General features: G+C 40.8%; 1 protein-coding gene across 1 annotated transcript in view; it reads right to left on the reverse strand.

The window, feature by feature from the left end:
• Window positions 1-22,240, reverse strand: part of CRYBG1 (crystallin beta-gamma domain containing 1) — a 132,846-nt gene that overhangs the window by 109,935 nt on the left and 671 nt on the right. The window lies entirely within an intron of this gene.

Genomic DNA, 22,240 nt, shown 5'->3' on the forward strand with positions numbered 1-22,240 from the left:
GAGGAAAGCACTTGGTTTATTAACACCACAGTTCAAAACAAAACTGAAAATTCTCAAAATAAAATCTACACAATTCAATTCAATTCCCTGCTTTTAGCCGGCCACTCCCAGCCTTTCCTAACTGGAGAATTCTTTTCTTCTCCCTTGAAATCTGCTCTTGGCAGCTCCTCCGAGGCTACTGTCCTGCCTGGCACTTCCAGCCTCGCCCAGCTGGAGCATTCTCTCAGGCCTAAACCGTTCTCCCACTCAAGAATCTCCAGCTCACTATGACTCTTCTGCGGTCTTCACTACAGCTTCCTACTCCATTTCTATCTCTTTATAGAGACCAGCTGACCTCTATCTGGGCCCATGGTGATAATTCTGAATATTTCATGAGATCTAACACTTTTCTCCTTTCTGAGTTAGTTGTCTTGGTTTTTTCCACCTCTCATGAAAGTATCATCAGACTCTACCCACCAGGGTTCATCTTCAGGCCTTTCAATTTTATCTACACCTTAAGTGAGACAACCAAAACTGAATATAGCACTCCAGATGATGCTAACTCGTGGACTGTCTACTAGGATTCCAAAGACAAATCAGGATAGCATTCAAGTCACTGGGAGCTTTGTCATTGACTTCAGTGGGGCCAGGATTTCACCACAAGTATTTTGTTCACAGACAATTCCTTAAGTTCACAGGCCTATCGCATATTAAAGAAGTATAGACTTTTTCAACTACGGTACATTAACTGCATTTCTTCACATTTAATTTATTGTGCCATCATGCTGCCCCATATTCTTTCACTGTATTTAAATCCATCTAGACCTTACCACAATCTTACATAGTTTCACATAGTGAAACAACTTATTCTCACCAGCATACAATGAATTTAGAGTCCACTTCCTCTTGCAAAATCATTAATAAAATATAGAACACTGGTCACAATACTGGGCCTTAGCGGGAACCCAATATTATTTTTTCTCCAGTCTGAAAGACAGCTATATTCACTGTTGGGATGGTGCCGAATTGCTGTGGCCATACTGAATGAATGGTGAGAACATGGCTTGACATGACTGAACTGCGAAAGAGGATTCTGGGAGCAAAATCCTTCTCTTAGCATCAGGCAGATGGCAGAGGTGAAACTGACTGGTTCCATGTATGATCATACTGATCTTTGGGTCAGCAGATATGTCCACTTGAAAGCAAACAACATGTGTAGAACATCCTGAGTGGAGCATGGGCTGACTGGGGCATCTTGACCCTGTTGAAGGACATCACGCAGGAGGCTGAAGTGAATGATTGAAAAAGGAGTGAATGTGGGGTAATGTTCAGTTGGCACCACTCTGCAGTCTCCTCCTACAGTATTAATTAGGTAAAAATTAGTAGCCACACGCCCACTGGGCATGCTTTTAAGACATGTGACTACTTTGAGGAAAAAGAGTATAAAAATCAAGCAAATTAAATTACTGTTGGGAATTCCTTAATTGACGCTTGAAGACGCTGCTAGACAGAGTAGCCAAAACCCTGCTCCGTGGGCTTGAGTAGGACTGTGACCAGAGAGGTTTCCAGGCAGCCAAGGCCTTGCCTTGCAGGAATCCGAGACAGACCAAAGGGTTGAGGAGACCAGACCTGGAGAGAAGAAGTCGTCAATAGAATTGGTAACCACCTTCTCTGTTTGCCAAGCAGGAACTGTGTGAGGCTATCACAAGGCCTGTTTGTATATGTTTGTGAAAGAGAGGCTCACTAAGAGAAATGTATAGCTCTTTAATGTAAACCTTTACCACTTGTGTAATTCCTTCTCAAATAAACTGCAGTGTATGCAAGCTAATTACTGTGGACCTTTTTCACTGGTATGACAGTAATCTGCTCCACTGGGAACCATTAAAGATCCATTCAGGGATAGTAGCCCCCAGGTGCCAATATTTGGTGGCAGAGGATGGTTACTGTCATGTCCAAAAATAAAAAAAAAATAAAAAGGTCTTTAAACTGAATCACTGTTTTCTGAATTGGTGGCCTTTGAGGAGTCTGGTTTTCTGAATCAATGGTGTTAACCAAATAATTTAAATATTGTTCTGAATCAGTTCTGACTTACATTAATTTTAGCTCGGGGACAAGATTTAGTTACAGTATGCAGAGAGGGAAATATACCAGTGAGTGGGATTGTATTGTAATCTTCTGGGTGTGGTTGATGAGTGTTTGTTAAGACAGGTGTTTAAAAACTTGGGGTTTGATCCATGTCTGGCTGATGCAGTCCCCACACTGCATGAAGAAGTTTTGGACAATTTGCTGTTGAGATACCGAAAGGGTTACAGTCCCGAGAAAGCCCAAACAGAAGCACATGTCATCTGTGCTATGTTTTGTGCTGGAGATAAGCTTGTAAAGGAGCGAGATATTGTGCAAGAAAATTTGGAACAGGAATTGGAAAACTTAAAATTGCAGAATGAAAGCCTGAAACGTGACTTGCAAACTGCTGTAGCACAAAATGTAACCAAGGCTCAGCAGATAACAGCTTTAACCCACACATGTCCGAAAAGAATAAACATACAGGTGGAAGATGAAGAGGAACCCTTTCCAAGGCCTCCGGCAGCCCAGCCAGTAGTGATAGCAAGAATGCCTCAGCCTTCACAGCAAATAGGAGTCATCCTCTGACTGAAACTAAAAAACAGGCACTGGCTAAACAAATGGACTCTTTTGTCTATACTACCCACCGGATCGGCGGATAGTGTTCGATGTATCGGGGATCAATTTATCACGTCTCGTCTAGATGCGATAAATCAATCCCCAAATCGACGCCTGTACTCCACCTCGGCAGGAGGAGTAAGCGGAGTCGACGGGGGAGCCGCGGCGGTCGACTCGCTGCCGTGAGGACAGCCAGGTAAGTCGAACTAAGATATTTCAACTTCAGCTTCGCGAATAGCAGCTATGTGAATAGCAAATAGCATAGCTGAAGTTGCGTATCTTAGTTCGAACCCCCCCGCTAGTGTAGCCCAGACCTAAGAGAACATGTTTGTCTTGGCTGTTGGAATACATGGTTAGAAAACATTTAGATCTTGAAAATTTAAGAGAACTGATAATTTGTGCTGGCCCTACGGAAGGAACGGCTTTCTTGGCAGAAACTGAGGCAGAGTTAAACAAAGATGACAGAGATGGTGTCATCCAGAAGGTAGCCCGATACTTTCTGACCCCCTCTGAATTGAGGACGACAGCTCTGTTGATACATCAGAAGGAAGGAGAATCTGTTAAGACTTATTGTACTAGGTTGTTGTTGGTATGCTCTCTGGCTGAAATCGAGGAGAAACAGCTAACAGATTTGATCTACGATGGTTTAAGGAAACCTATTAAAGTGTTCATAGGATCCTGGATGGATTTAGATCAGGCTAAGTTGATGAAAGCAGCTCGGGAGGCAGAAAGGGTAGTAAGTGGAGGCAGGTAGTTCTTCTCAGAAAGTGCTTAGTGAAGCTCCCTACAGCAATCAAGCAGGCTATAATGGCTCCAACCACACTGATATAGGACATGGTAGCTGCAATGAAATAGGACAAGGCCGAGGATGGTATGGTAGGAGATGTGGAGTGTTTAGTGGGGGATCATTGTGAGCACAGATATGGGCTCAACTTCAAGAAAGAGGAGCATATGTGGTCCGTTTGGATGGGCAACCTCTGAAGACTTTGCTAGCTGCTTTAAGTGATTTGATGGCAAGGACTAGATCACAGGCAGTGCTGCAATGTTAAGGCTGTTGAAACCATGGAACATGTACAGAAGATCTGCCGGTGAGTTCTTATGGTTTGTTATCCCCAGAATTGACTCAGGTGAAATTGGCAGGTCCCTGTCAGGGTCGCTCCACATTTCAGTAAAAATGCCATGCCTTTAGCAAACTGTCCCCAGAATATTAGTAGCCAAATTACAGCCCCACATAAAATTGGTAAATCTTACATGGAAAAGGGGACAGAAGGAAACATATAATGGTTCTGGCATTAATTAATACAGGAGCTAAGGCAACATTAAGTATTAAAACACCTGCCATGGGTAGTGGATCAAACTAAATTTTAAATAAATACAGTGGTTTGTAACAGCATAACTGAAAAAGCTATATTAAAAGTAGATATGGTACAACAGAAAAAGTGAATGATTAATTTGGCAGAAAGACTGGTTGTGAAGAAAGAGACTGTAAATAAACAGGTTGTTTCAGAAGGATTAAGAAAGCTATGGCAGCTGTTGCACTGCCAGCCAATAAGTGGATAAAGGAAATTTCTCATGGTTTGGGCTAGAAAAAAAGGCAGTGGTAAAGATAGTGGGGGGGGGGGGAATGTGTAAAGCCAGCTCCTCAGTATTCCTATCCAGCAGAAGCTGTTTCCTACATTAAAAAAAACAAAAACAAAACCAAACCACAAAAACCCTGTTGCAGGAGCTAAAAGCACAAGGGGTAGTAGTAAAGTGTCAAAGCCCCTGCAACTCCCCCATCTGGCTTGTACAGAAACTGGATGGCAGATGACATCCCGTGATTATAAAAATATAATTGTAAATATACTCTGGTTGTAGCCAACCTTCCAACTATGAGATATACCAAAGGTTGACAAATAACTCTGATGGGCAGCAAGTATAATAGGCCAGATGAGACTAAGCCTCCCCTAAGCCAAGTCCTGGCCCCACCCATACTGCAACCTCTCCCCCATGCTGGTGCCCAAGCTGGCGGGAACTCAGTTCTGCCGAAGGCTAGTGGCCCACGCTGGGGCCGATGTTGAGGCCAGCCAGCAACCTGGCACTGGCGGGAGCCCAGTGCTGTGCCCCTGGCACTGGAGGCAGCCTGACAGTGCAACGCTGGTGCCAGCTGGGAGCCTGGGGGCGGTTCGGCTGGGGCTCTTCTTGCTATGTGGGGGAGGTGGGCACTTGGGGCTCTGGTGGATTGGGGGGGGGCGTTCAGGGCTCCAGCGGACAGGGGCATGGCCTTGAGTGCAAGGGGTGGGGCCACGGAAGACAGATTTGACAAGTCAAGAGAGAGAGACAAGACATTTACCGCAGTTAAAAAACAAAAAACGTTAAGAGTTTCACAAAATAGTCACTGGCCATAAAAACTAAAATGATTGAAGAAATGTCATCTCATTCATATTTAGTGAACACCAAACTAAGAAACAAACATTTGGTAGAGGTACCCAAGAACACAACTGAGGAAGAAAATGAGTAGCAAGCCAAGAAGAGTGATTTTAGAACTGATGCACTGGGGGCAGGGGGTGGGGGCGGGCAGACGGGGACTTCATGTATTGATCTTGTTTCAGGCTACATGGAAGAGACTAAACAGACTATTAAAGATCTTATAATAGAGAACTCCTGAAATAGTAAAAACAAAAAAACCCTATTGAGATTATAAAAGATACTTACTTATAGCTTATGTTATAAAAATGCTGCTATGTTCAATCACTGTATTTGCTAGAACTTGCTAGAATTTGGGGGGGGGGGGGGGGAATTAAAGGGAGGTGTGCCACAAAGGGTTAAGCATTGTCAGGGAATTTAAAGTTGCCACACATCCTGTAGGATGCTTCCTGTTCATTCAGACTCTCTTACACAGAGTCAGGCATCAGCTGCAGAAACTAAGGCAGATAATACAGCCAGGCTACATCACAGCAGCAGCACTAGGTTTCTTTTAAATAAATAATCACAAAACCTGCTTTAGTTATCAGTAAAATACTACAGTTCGAGCACTGTGCCATTGCTGTTATCACCAGTATAATCCCATTGGTTCAATTATACTAATAGTATATTTCTCTAGTGCAGACAACTTTGAAACCGCAATAATCCATCTAGTATCAGAGGGGTAGCCGTGTTAGTCTGAATCTGTAAAAAGCAACAGAGGGTCCTGTGGCACCTTTAAGACTAACAGAAGTATTGGGAGCATAAGCTTTCATGGGTAAGAACCTCACTTCTTCAGATGCAAGTCATAATAATCCATCTAGGTTCTTATACAGTGTAACATAGTATCTGAGCACAAAAACGTACTCAAAAATATAAATTCACTTTAAAAATGTAATTATGACAAAATTCACTTATGATAGTCAGGCCTGATGTTGTGCCCTTGTCATACTGTATTACTAATTTCATTTTACATTGATAAAGGCAGTATACTACAGTTGGAGTTACTTTATTGTTTTGTTTATAAAGCTAAAGCCTAGTTATGTCACCATGTGTACTATTCCCTAAGGGATATATAGAAGGAATGATCTATTTTTACATGATAAAGAAGTGGTATCTGAATAAACTTTAACCCAACTAGGGTAGCTGAACTGTTAAGTAAATACAGCAGCCTTCCTATTTTTCATAGAAGATGAAGTTTCTTGTTACTAACAGTGAAATAATTCTTAAGGGCTATACATTTGTCATGCAGCCTTAGCATACACACACGTACACATCGTTCAGGGTGAGAATTCTTTTTTGTTCTGACTCATACTAAACATTTCTTATACTAAATAATGAACAAACTGGAGACTCTGGCACTAACAAATACTTATTTAAGGTAACAAGATTTAACAAGGAGCAGTCAAATGACTAAATGGAAAACTGAAATCTAGGTTCCAAATTAAATTTCTATTTTAAATTACATTAACTGTGGAGAGGCAGCTAGGAATCGCTCTACCTACCCCCTTTTATCTATTCCATTCCTAACAAACTGTAGTAAAAACAGCACCTCTGTCCCACAGAGTTTGTTCCAATAGAAGTTTAGCTAATTTAAAATCCACAAGAGCCTGCATGAAAAGCCACCCTTCTCTCACTCTCATTGAAGAAAACCACTCCTGCCCAGGATCCATACTGCTGCTTTCTGGTTGTCCCAAAAGGAAGATACCATACAGCTCTTATTTATAGCTGGTTAGCTTAATTGCTGGTCAGCACATTGAACTTCCATTGAAAATAACAATAAGGCTGACCAATTTTAACAGTTCCTCTGCACAATTCTCACCCCTGCAGCAAAATTATATATACACATTAACCTTCTCTCCTGGTCTCCAGCAAAGCACACACATATTCTTCAAGTGGACAGAGTGCAATATTGACTTTCAAGCAGGTCAATTTGCATTCCACTTTTCTCAAAGTCATAAACACAAGGCACAAGGCAGGCCAAAATATGATACTGACACATTGAGGGAGTAATTTGAATATTACAATGCCACTATTATTTCTCCTAGGAAAGTAAAAATCCATAAAAACCAAAACATGAGCATACAATAGGATTATTTTCTATATACCTCTGATCCACACTATAAATAATAAATCCTCCTGCTAATCTATAGGGATTTTGTTGTTGTTTGTTTTTAATCAGATTTTTGGTGGTAGCTTTGATTTTCTTAAAACATTATTAGATATGGGCCCAAATATGGGCTATGTTTAGTGCCTCATGGAAGGTGCTGAGCATTCCCAATCCCCACTGAATGAAACAGGAATTGTCACATTCACCATGTTAGAGTATTGGGTCAATAAGCAGGAACTACCTGTCTTATTTCACATGAACAGACTTGTCATCAGTAAGTAACTGGCTTATCAACTGCATTGTTTACAAAAGTATTTCTGCTTTTGGGAGTTTAATATAGCTCTGAACCTCTTGCCACTCCGCCCCACCTTGTATCAGACATATCTTTTTAAATTATACAAAGATGACAAAACCTGATACTTTCCTCATTTTTTTAATCAGTCACTATTTTAAATAAAATGTTGTGCTTACTTAGAGCTTGGCTTGTGAAAGATGCCTGAAGACCAAAATCATTGTTATTAAATACTACTTGTATTACAATTGTATGTAGAGGCCTCAGTCAAAACTGGGGCTCCACTGTGGTACACATTCTACAGAAACAGAGTAAGAGACAGTCCCCAGCCTGAGGAGCTTACAATTTAAATAGAGCAGACAGACAAAAGATGGCAGAAAGGAAGTATTCTTACCCTCAATTAACAGAGGACAGAGAAAATTGTTTTCTACGGAATAAGCTACTGGATCCACGCCCAAACCCTGGAGATCCCATGACAGTAACCTGATAGCTGGGCATGTTGAATTTCCATAGAAAGTAACAATAAGGCTGACTAGTTTTAACAGTTTCACTGCACAATTCTCACTTCTGCTGTGTAATAAATATAAACAAGCTCTTGGTCTCCAGCAAAGCACACAAATATTCTTTGAGTAAATGTTGACTTTCAAGCAGGTCAATTTCCATTTGCCTTCCAGTTTTTTTGTTTGAGCTTCTACTCTTAACTATGGAAGGGTCACAAACAAGATACATAGTAGCCATTTTGTCAAGGGCAGCCTAAAACAAATAATTATGTCACCCCCCCAAAAAAAATCCTTAATTTGCTGGAACAATTTGCCAGTGATTTAGGGTGGACCATCAAAACAAGGCCTCCACTTCTAAGATAGAGGTGGCCATATAACATATGCACTGATAATATTTTTAATTACACTTCCTGTGTACTAAAGATCATTCTGTTTTGGCCTCATGAAATATATACTATACTGTTCCAACATTCCATGCATACGCTCTGTTGTGTGTATTACAAGTTATTCATTAAATGACTCAGTGAATGGAGGATTCCCAGCTAGGTGTAAAATAACTCCTCAGCACTGGTGATTACTATGTTTCTCTTCAGTGTCAGTGGGATGCCCACTATGAAATCCCAAATAGCAGCAGCAAGAACATTAAAACAATGGAAAACCAATACTATGCCACCAAAAGCTGCTCCAGAAGAAAATACACCCTGCAGGGAAACTAGAATACAGAAAAGTTAGACCATCCTTAGTAGAGACTCCAGCCGCTTCAGATGATAGGCAAAAATGGCTCTTGATGACAAGCATTACAGAACCATATTGTCCTTCTTGATTTTGACTACAGATTCATAGACCCCAAGGCTAGAAGAAATCATTAAGATCATGTCTAACCTCTTGTATACAAAGGCCATCGAGTTTTTCCCAGAAACTGAATTAAAGCATAACTTTTAGAAAGATATCTAATTTTGTCTGAAAGACGCCAAGTGATGATGAGTCCACCAGTGTTCACTCTAATTTTTCCCACCTATGTGCAGAATGAATTTTGTTATGTGCACCAATATGGAGGTGATGTGTGACTGAACCCCCGGGGCCGAGAGGTTCGGCATGTTGGAGGGGGCTCAGGGCTGGGGCAGAGGGTTGGAGTGAGGAGGGCGGGTGAGGGCTCCGGCTGGGGGTGTAGGCTCTGGGGTGGGGCTGTGGATGAGGGTTTTGGGGTGCAGTGGAGCTCCTCAGGGCTACAGTGGGGAGAGAGGACTCCCCCCACAGTTCTCTCCCCCCACAGCAGCACCTAGGCTGTGGGGGAGAGGTGCCTCTCCCCGGGCTGAGGCAGTGCTGGGCTGGGGCCGGGGGATGGGCGCCTGTCTCTCCACCGTGGCAGGTTTGGGTCTGGGGACAGCGGAGGGAGGGGCGCGTGTACCCAGCTGCAGCAGGTCTGGGACGGGCTGGGTTGGGGCTGGGGGTGGGGTGCCTGTCCCCTGGCCATGGCAGGTTTTCCACCTCATAGCTGATGCTGAAAACAAGACGTATATCCTTTGCAGTACTCTAAGGAGAGATACTGAATCTAAAGAAGATGATGCTGCATCTGACACAACCAGGTTGAGGGAATGGCAGCCACAACGCAAGAAGAAAGCTCTTGGATTCAACGCCAGAATCCTTGCCTGGACATCACTGTTTCTTCCCTTCATGTTCATGCCGTTGTCATAGCCTTGGCTGCAGCAGTCCTGAAGCTTTATTTTATTCTCATTCAAAACGTTCATAAACAGTTCTGTCAGGCCTTTTCCAGTAGAGTCGTCCACAGACTGGAAACAGATAAAGTGTTCCTTTACTTAGATACAGTCATCCTCGTTGTCAACAAATCTTACTGTAAATGACGACATCTTTTCACTGTGACTAATGTTAGGAGTGCAGTTCATTATTACAACGTAGTACTTCACTTTGCCAAGCCACCATCAATGTGTTATCAAGCACATTCTTTGCCATAAGGTCAATCAATTAGTTTTGAATTGTTTTGCTGCAGTGATGGTCCATAGCTTCTTTACAAACCATTCTATGTAGGTGCTCACACATGACATCGTCATTTTCCCAAGGAGCTCCACCAAACTGAGGAATTATCGTTATGTTCAGGGAACAAATTATCCGGTGAGCCCCAGAAAGCCCAATTATTCTTTGCAAGGAAAAGGGTAATTGAGAACAGATGCTAAAGCACATTCCTCCAATGCTGGGCTTCTACATTAATAATGTTTTGTTTTTTCTGAGTCTGCATTTAGTCAGCTGGAGTCTGGACTCTACCTCCATCCATTTGGAGTAGGCTATAAAATGGCCAGGTGACTTTTCATGTTGCTTTAGAGCATCAGCTAAGTTATGCCAGTTTATCATCACTCTTTTATGCCACCAGGAAAACTGGATGATCCTCCATCACTTTTGTCACATTTCCATTCCTTATCTTCAGGTAAATCTGCTAATTCCTTAGTAATAGGACTTCCACCATTTACACTTCATTCTTCAATTTCTTCTGCACTGGGATGATCACTGCTGCCTAAAACTTGGTCTATGTTGTTCTGTTTCAGATATTTGTCCATCAAATTTGTGCCTGGCTGCAAACTAGATTGCAATGGAGCTTTTCACTTCCTATACTGAGCTCCTGAAGGCTTCTTCAGGGGCATCTTTTATTTTCTATTGGGGAAAACAGATAGTATTACGGAGAGCAGAAGTCTATGTTCTGCAGTCTGAGAAAGTCATCAAACATTATGTGTAAACGTGGCGAAAGAAGTAACAGTATTTCTTTTATGTTGTTGTGTAGACACGGGTTTAATAAATATCTCTGGCATCTCATTATATATGTCCTTTATTATTCATTACTTACAATCTTCAAGTCTTAAAACACAAGTCCACTTTCATAATTACACAATAAAACAAGGTTCACAATATCACAGCTGGGCTCTCACTTCACTTTGTTGTTATATCTCACTGACTGACTGGTGATGCCCCGCCCCTTATTTACCCATGAGGGCATGACTGACAACAACATTCTAGGAAGTTCAAGGAAAATTTAGTTCTCAGAGGGTCTGGATGGTTCCACGAGATTCTACCGAAGTCCAGAATACTCTAGGAGGTTAGTAAAAATGAATCCACATACAGAATACCTAAAACAAGCATTCTATTTTCCTTTTTGTTGCTAACAATAAAAACAGCACCCCAAGCCCAGCGCTCTCCAAGCCCAGCAACCCAAGCCGTCACCTGCATCACCTGCCCCTAAATCCAGCCTTGGAGGAGGGTAGAGGGAGACTGGTTCTGGCAGGAGTCTGGCAGGAAGGAAGGAAACGTGAGTGTGGGAGTGACTAAAGGCTGTGTTTGTGAGGGTGGCGCTTGGTTGTGTGAATTGTAATTAAATACTACAATACAGTCTTTAATTACAATGTACCAGGGGGCCAAATTAAGGTTGCATAGGCTTTTAATGTAGTTTTAATGCATGTTCTTTTAATGTAGTTTTCTCTGTGTAACATTAGTATAACTTGTGTGTTTTCTCCTTTATCAGGTAATATGTGCAGATGAAGGGAGCTGGACTCTAATCCAAGTCACCAATTCAGAGTAAAGTATTTTCACCCTATTTACCAAATGAGCTCTTTGGAACAGTGCATAAAAAAGAAGCAACGAATTATTACTTTAAAATCAGAAAGTTCACACGCATACTCACACATACATTTGTCAAAACAATATTGCAAGGAAAACCGTAAGAACATTCAATATATTTTTGTACAGAACCATAGTTCTCAAACATGAAAAAAAAAAAAAGGAGCTTGCTTATTCAGGTAGCAGTCTATCTTGGCTAAAGAACATTTGGATTAAAAGAGAACGTTAACTGTTGCTCCGTAAGAACAGAATAAGCATAAAATGTTTCTGGGTTCTGATGTTATGCTTACTGACAAACTGTTTTTCTCTTGTTTTTTTTCCTTGTAAAAGACAACTTATCTCAAATGTAAAACATGTAATATATGCTCCAGCCTCATTACAGCTAAAGTTTTGAACAGTCAGTCACAATAGATTAGATGTGGGCAAACTACGGCCCGCAGGACCATCCTTCCCGGCCCCTGAGCTCCCGGCCGGGGAGCCTAGTCCCCGGCCCCTCCCTCGCTGTCCCCCCTCCCCTGCAGCCACGCCGCCACACGGGCTGTGCTCTGGCCCACCACTCCCGCTGGCTGGGCAGCATGGGGAGTGCAGCTGGCTCTGGCCAGGTGTCACGGCTGTGAGCTCCTGCTGCTGGTAAGGGGGTGGGGAGCAGGAGGTCCTGGGGGATGGTCAGGGGATGGGGAACAGGGAGGGTTGGGAGTGAGAGTCCCGGGGGGCATGTCAGGGTGTGGGGATGTGGATAGGGGTTGGGAGAGCAGTCGGGGACAGGAAGCAGGGAGGGTTGGATAAGGGGGTGGAATCCCGGGGGGCAATTAGGGGCGGGGAGGTCCCGGGAGGGGGTGGTCAGGGGACGAGGAGCAGAGGGCAGTTGAATAGGGGGTGGGAGTCCCGGGGGGACTGTCAAGGGGTGGGGGTGTGGATAGGGGTTGGGGCAGGCAGGGAACAGGGGGGTTGGATGGGGGCAGGGGTCCTGGGAGGGAGCGGTCAGGGGATTAGGAGCAGGGGTGGGGGTTGGATGGGTTGGGGATTCTGAGGGAGGCAGTCAGGGGGCAGGAAGTAGGAGAGGATGGATAGGGGGCAGGGGCCAGGCTATTTGGGGAGGCACAGCCTTCCCTACCCGGCCCTCTATACAGTTGTGCAACCCCGATGTGGCCCTCGGGCCAAAAAGTTTGCCCACCCCTGCAATAGATAGGGCTGGTAACACAGCCCATATAAGGTTGCAGGACTCTTTCCATTATTAGACTGATCCTCTTAAGTTTCTTATATTTTTGCCAAAATTTAACCATTTAATCTGAATTTTCCATGCAGATGTCTGCATCAGGCTGAAATTTAAGAGTAATGGTATAACCATTTTCAAGAACGTTAGGGGGAAATATGCTGGTTTTCCCATGTTAAAAAAATTATTGCAGCTGTTTCTTTAACAATTTATAGAGCCCCCCAGGCTTTGCAAACAGGGATTTGCAATTGGAATGGGGTGATGGTAGGGATGAAAGGGATGTGATTTTACCATCCTTGTGACTATTTGTTCAAATTTACTTAAATTATGAGCATGAGTATAGACAACTGAGGGCTTGGGGAGGGCATTAGGCCCCCAAAAATGTAGGGATTACATTAATAAATAAAGGAAATAATGAGTTTGGAACAGAAGTTTGTTTATCTCACTTTATTAAAAGTGGACAAATTTAATCATGGTACAAAACTACTCAATGAAGTGATATTCAACAGCTATTATTTTATTTACTTCAGCCCTCCACATTTAAAAAAAAAAAAGTTGTCTACACACCCGATGAGCCACTATAAAAAAAAAAATCACAGCTGGTACGTGCTCAGTAAAGGGACTTATCAGAGTTTGGCAGCTAAATTCCCTGAAGATTCCATCTGCACTGAACTTGCTCTAGCCAGGGTTACAGAGACTTTCTCTACAATTGCTCTTCCTGGCTGCCAGGTGTTGCTATGGCACTAGGCACAGGGACTAAGATCAGGGAGGTTCTTTCTGGTGTTTTCAATGCTCTCCCTGCTTGCACCAGGGAGTGCAGAGGAAGAGAGGGTGTAAGAGCCCGAGGATGGGAGCAGCAGAGAGGGGAAGAAGATAGGAACAGAGAAAGGGAGAGGAAGATGAGACAGATAGGAGCAGAATGGAAGGGAGGGCATTGGCTGGACAGTGCTCATGGAATGGGTAGATATTCAATATTTATTTTTATCTTTAGCGTTCAATGTGTGGCTCTAAAACAAACCATCCACACTCTGCACTGAATACAGACTTATTAATTTCTTTAGGGGCTTTTTTTTTTAAGGGTGCTTTCATCATAGTATCTTTACAAACATTAATTAATCAATCTTCACCACACCCTGTGATATTACTATCCCCATTTTAAAAATGGGGAACCAAGGCACAGAGTTTAAAGCCAAAATTGTTAAGTGTCCACTGATTTTGGGTGCCCAATCTGAGAATCCTAGGACCAGATTTTACAGAGTACTCAGTATTTTATAGCACTTTATATTCTGGGAACAGAGCTCCCATTAACCTGAGTTATATTTGCGAGTGCTTAGAACTTTGGCAAATCAGACCATATGTGTCTCAGTTTGGGTGCCAAGAAAATGAGGAACAGACAGGGGCCACAGGTAAAAACTATGGTTTATATGATTTGTCCAGCATCATACAGGAACTCTGTGGCAGAGACCAGAGTAGAATCCAATTCTCCAGTATTGCATTCAATTACAAGACCATTTCTCAGCCTGCAGTTCCTTGCCTCATTCACCACACACCTTCCAACTTCTGCAACAAATGAAGCAGAGGTCCTTTAGACAACAGCCTCATTCAATACACAACCATGATTCATTAATTCCTGGAACACAGTCCTATCCTCTGCACTGAATGAAGCATGGATCCAGTGGAAAAATAGTATGGGATCACGAAATTCAAGGCTGTATCATAATGATATGCACAAGGGGGCCAAATTAAGGTTGCACAGGCAATCTGAATTCAGGCACTTCCTAACTTTTAAGCGCTGGACTTTACAAACTTAACATTCTTTTAACATAGGGTGTTTTTTGTTTGTTTGTTTTTAAAATATACATAATGGATGAAATTATACAGTATTATCAATACATTCTTCAAAGGAACATTTGTGGGGAGGGAGAGAGCACCTTGGTTAGAAAAATCAGTTTAGTCCCATACTGATAAAGCTCCTCACTTTTTGAGATTAAATCAACATTTTTCTTTTCTTTTTTTTAAACTAGAGAAGTGTAGTATTTGAATTACATCATTTCCAAAAGGCATATAATGAAACAGTTAAATCAAAAAAGGAGGAGTCTGGACTTCCTTGTGCAACTACAGTACAATTATAGTTCCACAGATAGTTGTCCAAATGTTGCATCTTCTCATGAAGAAAGAATGAGACAAACTCACTCCCAATACTGCAGCAAGCAAAAATGATGATTGTTTTAGGGGATGTTAGTAGTAATTCAAAGCAACACAAAAATTGCCCCATCAACACAATAGGTGAAATCCTGGCCGCAATTAAGTCAATGGCAAAACTCCCATTAACTTCAATGGGACCAGGATTTCATCCTAGATCTGAAATCTCACCAACTTGCTGAAATGGGCAAGTAAGCATAAAAATGTGTTCGCAGCATTGACTAACAGGTTAGCAGCACACAGTACACAAAACAAAAACAAATATGGCTACAAGACTAAGGTAAAATGACTTACTGCAAATGACAGGGTATGACATAATGACTGATATAAATAAGACAGAATTAGGACTTCCAAGGCTCTCCCTAGGATCAGGGAGCCACTGGGTCACTATTTTCTTGTGTACATTATGCTCCCATACTGAAAAAATTACAGATTCTTTCTAAATAAGTTCCAATGAAACTTAGAACTACAAAAGTCATATTCAAAGAGATATGGACGATTCCTATGTATGTGAATGGCAAAGTCCTTTCACTATGTTTCATTTTCTGCCATCAAGAGCACGTTTTTAGTCATAATTTACATATATTTTAGAAAAAACAGTGTATACCACAATTTGATATTTTTGAACTAAAGAATTCTGAAGACACAGAATTTAGGAGTGAGATCCTGTTCCCATTCTACTAAGACAAAAGGCAAAACTTCCATTGATTTTAAAGGCAGCAGATCAGTTAATTATTAGAAATTATTAGCAGTACTATTTTTTAAAGTTCAAAAATAAATACCAAACATAAATGCCAATTTTAATTAAATAATATAAGTGAAAAGTATCATGCTCTACTTCACACTGGCCTAGTCAGAGCCACTGCATAACCTAACCCTAGCACAAATGAGGCATAGAAGCCTCTATACAAGGCAACTCTGCCCATGTCACCCTCAACCTGTGAAAGGTTACTGCAGGCTTTCAGGGCACAGACATCCTTACGTAAGTCTTTCACAAGAGGGTACATTTCACCCTTTATGAATTCAGTGCAATTATTACTCTATGGATGGCACTGAGTACTTGTTTCAGCTTGCCCCTTATCTTAGTATCTTTCTACAGAGACATACATTTAAAAAGCATTCATGCTTCACAAAGTGACAATGTCACACTATATTTGAGAAAAAAAACCTTAAGTACAGTATTTGATTCTTGAGGTATTAACTTGACATTTTATCAGAACTTGTTTTTCTTTCCTTTATAAAGCAATACTAGTAGTATATTTTTATTCCTAAAGCATCTTGCTTATTTATGGCATGATTCATGATAGTTTATTATGTAGTTACCCCGTTTTCATTCTCAAATATAATTTTGCAAAATGAATGTAACTAGTAACACCTTTAGATATTTAAGCCTGATCTTGCAAACAAAGCACATGCATAACTTTGTGCATGTGAGTAGTTCCATTGACTGCAACTGGATGACTCACAATGTAAAGTTGCACACACAGTTAAGTGTTTGCAGAATTGGGGCCATATTTTGTTATAGTTAGTTAATGCAATTAAGAGCATTACAGTTTAATGAAATTGTTCTTAGTAAAATTGCCAAAGTCTTGCATTATTAAAAATTCTTGTTTAAGATAAGCGTAAAAGTCAGCTAGTAACAAGCCTCAATTAATCTATCAACAAAATGCTATATAATATACATACCCTGAAGCATGGTTCCCACACTTCTCCTCATACAGAAGTTAAAGCAAAGAATAGTAAAAAAAGAAGTCAAAGAAATTAGGTATGGAGAAGAACTATTATATCATTTTGTCTCCCCGGCCAGTATAGAATTTCTCCATATAATCTACTACTGAGTTGTTGTTCCTGTCTGGGATGAAGTATATTCCATAATCTAAAAGTTTCCTGATATTTGGCCTAAGTTTTCCTTTACTAAATTTCATGCCATTACTACATCTTAATTAACTGCTTTTCTCCCTGTCAAGCCACTGTGGGATGAACTCTTCATAGCTATGGACAGATGCCACTCTGCCTGCAAGAATTCACCACCTAGATGAAGACCAGCTAGATCAAGCTTAATTTAGATAAAAATGAAAGTAGTTGACCAGAAGGGCAAACAATCAGAGCAGCTGTTCAGATATCTGCCCTCCATCTGCCCTGAAATTGTCAAGACACTGTTAAATCTCTGATTATTATTATAATAATTTATTATCGTTCCTTGAAACTAGGGATGTAACAGTAGTAACAGCTCAACAACTCCAGCTTGACAGATGATTACATCCATTCCATTTGGACAAGACCCTTACTGCTATAATCTGGGCATTTGCTGGCTCATAACTGCACTATTATAACTCTTCAGATGAAATTTAATGTTGATAAATGCAAAGTAATGCACATTGGAAAGCATAATCCCAACTATACATATAAATTGATGGGGTATTAATTAGCTGTTACAACTCAAGAAAGAGATCTTGGAATCATTGTGGATAGTTCTCTGAAAACATCCACTCAGTGTGCAGTGGCAGTCATAAAAGTAAACAGAATGCTGGGAATAATTAAGAAAGGGATAGATAATAGGACATAAAATATCATGTTGCATCTTGAATACTGTGTGCAGATACGGTCATCCCATCTCAAAAAAGATATACTGGAATTGGAAAAGGTTCAGAAAAGGGCAACAAAAATGATTAGGGGTATGGAACAGCTTCCGTATGAGGCGAGATTAATAAGACTGGGACTTTTCAGCTTGGAAAAGAGACGGCTAAGGGGAGATATGATTGAGGTCTATAAAATCATGACTGGTGTAGAGAAAATAGAGAAGGAAGAGTTGTTTACTACTTCTCATAACACAAGAACTAGGGGTCACCAAATGAAATTAATAGGGAGCAGGTTTAAAAGGAAGTACTTCTTCACACAACACATAGTCAACCTGTGGAATTCCTTGCCAGAGGATGTGGTGAAGGCCAAGACCATAACAGGGTTCAAAAAAGAACTAGATACATTCATGGAGGATAGGTCCATCAATGGCTATTAGCCAGGATGAGCAGGAATGGTGTCCCAGCCTCTGTTTGCTAGAAGCTGGGAATGAGCGACAGGGGATGGATCACTTGATGATTACCTGTTCTGTTCATTCCCTCTGGGGCACCTGGCACTGGCCACTATCGGAAGACAGAATACTGGGCTAGATGGACCTTTGATTTGACACAGTAGAGCCATTCTTATGTTCTTATGTTCATATCTACTGCTGACAATCAGGGCCAGACAAAAACTTCAGAGAGTGCAGTGTCTGTTGGCCCATTTATCAATGTTATCAAACAATCACAACACCAAGGCAACATGATTTCCATTGGCTCCCTGTCTACTTTTGAGTCCATATTAAGGTCCTGGTCCTGATTTTTAAAGTCTTCAGCGTGTTGGGATCAGTCTTCCCTGGAAACCACTCCTTCAATTGAGACCCAGAGAGACTGCTAAACAGAGTGGGAAATATGCATTTTTGGAGAGGTGGAGAGCAGATGTTCTCAGGAAAGGGGCCCTCTCTATGAAACTCCGTACTCAGTGAGAGCTGATTGAGCGCACGCCCAACCACCTTCAGATTTGATTGCAAAACTCACCCTTTTTGCACTGACACTTCCTCAATAACAGAAACTAAAGAACATCAGAGAAGAGAAAAAGAGGGTTCAGGCAGCCAAAGAGAGAAAAGGAGGGTACCTTAGGGATTCAGTGTTATGCTACTATAAATTTCTATATTTCAGCACCTGATCGGTAAAAAGATGGATACCTTGCAAATACCCCAGCAAAACTTTTTTTGTGATCATATCCTTGCAGACAATTGTATCTACCTCCCCATATCATCATTCAGCAAGGATAAACACAAAATACATAAATGTTAATTATTCCAAATAAAGTTTCTTTTAAATTGCAGAAGCATGAAGCATGACAGAAGTAATGTATATTGAGCATGTATTTTCTGCCTCCTGAACCACGAATAGTGAATCATTAGACCAATTATTATACTAGCCTGTTTATCAGTCTAAATTGATTAGTTGCATTTTCCAATGATAGTTAATATAGATTAAGGAAAATTCATTTTTGTCACTATTTCTAGATATAACTCTCTGTCACAGTATAGATATTTCTGTTACCTTCTGCTTCAACCAATTTCAGAGATGGAATTCTATAATCATCTCTCTAAAAATATGGTCACTTTTGCCATCCAATGTCCAACAGTTGGCAACCCTATCATCCTCCCTTGGGTATGTACCCTCCACACTTGCAGTAATCCCAACTAAATGTAGACTTCTTAGTATAGCCTGGTTTGCTAGCATTTCCATTCTTCTTCATACACAATAAGAATTATTGTTCTCTAGCATTTTTTCCATTCCAGCTTCTTCTGAACTGGTACTATCTGACCCAGCTATGCCACACATCCACTTTTGTAGCTGTCCTCTCCTTACCAGAGATAACAAGAGTCATTGTTGTGAAGATAGTCCAGATAAGATTTGATCAGGTTTTTCTGACTTAATCTTAGAAGTCCAACAGTAAAGGAAGTAGGAGGCCAAGACAATGTTGAGGCACAATATTCTGCAGTAGCAGCCTCAAGTTTAAAGAAATCCAGATCTTCTTCTCTGAAGAAGTGAGGTTCTTACCCACGAAAGCTTATGCTTCCAGTATTTCTGTTAGTCTCAAAGGTGCCACAGGACCCTCTGTTGCTTTTTACAGATTCAGACTAACACGGCTACCTCTGATACCAGATCTTTTAGTCCAATTTGGAAGCTGCTACACAAAATAGACAATCTCTTAGTAAGAAAAAATGATAGCTAACCAAAAATCATCAAAAAACGAAACCATTTTCCATATCCTGACTGTGCACAACTATAACATGCCCTGCAACTGCCACTTCAACTAAACTAGATTTAAAAGCAAACTTCCCATGCTCATTTTGAATAGGTACCTTTGGACATCAAGCCTTCAGATTTGTAATTAATTGGATGAACATCTGTCCCATAACAAAATGTGACTATGTAACAAACAAAATGTTTGTTAAGCACTTCAAATTTTGAAAATGAGCTCTATTTAACATATACATTAATTTAGATTATAAAGTCTTCTTTTGGCCTACTGTGGATACACCTTTCATGGCTAACCAATGAATTTAATAAGAACCAGGTGCTTGCACAAAATATATTGAAAAGCAATGTTATAACTGAGACAGATTGTACAATACAATACTCCTTTGAGAAAACATAATTTTGAATGGCGTAACCTAAAATGTACAAAAATTTCCCACACACACACACCCTTTTTTTTTTTTTGGTTGTGATGATACAAAATTACAGGTTAATGAGACAAGTATTTAGAGTCTTCTAAGAAGGCCAATTTCATTCAGGAAGTGATGCAGACATAAACATGTATATTTCTATTAAAAATGTTTACAAATATCCTTCCTAGTAGCTCTGCTATAACTAGGGGCATAATCTGTCCCACAATGCAGTCAATAGAAAAATGACTAGCCCTAGGAACAGAAAACAAAAAGGTGTGCTTTTGTGTGATATTTATAAACCTGTCATTTTCAAAGTCTAGTAATTAGTGGGTTTTGTTCATACTTTGTCATTATCAAGTCCCATATTCATTATGCAGGCAAAACTCCCCCTGACATTGTCAGGTGTATGAAATTGGGACCTAACTGTTACAATGTTTCTACTTTTTAATATCATCTGTTTATTTTCTTTGGGCTTCATATTGGTACCCGCAAACCTATTACCTGAACACCTCCGATAGCAAGGGACCTTCAGTACTTCACTGAGTCTTTGACTCTTCTTACCCTGGTTATAAAAAGCTGTATTTGGGATTTTGCCTTTTGGGGGCGGGGAGGAAGTAGAGTATGTGTTGTTTTAAGTGTCCCATCAAGGAACATGGAGTTGAATTTGACTTTCAACAGGATTATAAAACACATCATTTTCTATATCAATCATTCTGCAAGGGACTTTTTAATATTGTACAAAAATATGAAAAATATTTAAAGTTGTCCCATATACACATTGAAATCAAACAGCTGTAGTCAATATTTTTAATGGGTACACTTGACTACCATTAATTTTGTAAATATTATATACACTCAAAGACATATTCCTCTCAGATATAAACATTTCTCAAATTTTGAATTATCTATAATTGAGAAATGTATATTTTACTTTGGGCACTTTTGAATCCACATAACACTAACTACGGATTCTCTGCTGCCTAGACTTTGCTGTTCAGATAAGCTCCAGGTCTGAAATGTATTGTCTGGAGCACTGACCCAAATTTGTTGTAACCACCCATGAATTCATTAAATATATAAAGGGCCTGATTTTCAATTACCCTACAGCTCCAGCAGCATAAAGGGTCTGCAAGTGACGCCAAGAAAGATATCCATCATAAATATGGCTGGAATATACCGCACTCTGGCTATTCTACAATGGCAGGAGGGCAGCCCTCTGAGGGATGTTGGAGCCCTCCGACTTACACCAGGGGCTGAAAATATGGGCAAAATGCCATGGAAAAAAGTTTTAAAGCTCCTTTTCCTTCCTTCCACATTTCTATGCTGAGACCAGGAGTGGAGAAAGGACATGGACCAAGTCAACGACTATTATAGCAGCTATTGAAAACACATCATGTGCATTTTATGAACTTCTTTTTACCCAGGAAGTTTCTTTCTGCCTCAGGACAGCGTGACTGTTACTTATGCCCATTAATACGTTTATTGATTTACACACAAAACATGTTGACATTATCATTCCTTGCTGCTATGCAAAGGATTATTGAAAGTAAGCAACTATCTTTCAGCTAAACATTCTCTTTTAGAAACAAAAAGCTTAAAATTGTACATGACTTGATGAATTGTGTTCTGGGTTTCAACAACATGACTCAGATCCAAGGAAAGCCAGCTGTATTTGTAAATGTGAATATTGTGCAAACAAATGCTCTACCCCTCACCTGTAAACAGTCTTTTGAGACTACAACACCCACTTAAGTAGTTCCCCAATGATTTGGCTGAAATGTGTTTAGTCCATTTACTGTGGGAAATACATCGATTTCCACATCAAAGTAAGCACCTGCACATCTCAGGCATGTGTGTTTCAGGTACGTGTACACACACACACACACACACACTCCTCCTCTCCCTCCCCTCCCCCCACCCAGAATCAGGCAGTTCAATATTAAGAGGGGGACCAAAACTG

This window comes from Malaclemys terrapin, chromosome 3, assembly GCF_027887155.1.
Source record: "Malaclemys terrapin pileata isolate rMalTer1 chromosome 3, rMalTer1.hap1, whole genome shotgun sequence".
NCBI classification, from domain to species: Eukaryota; Metazoa; Chordata; order Testudines; family Emydidae; genus Malaclemys; species Malaclemys terrapin.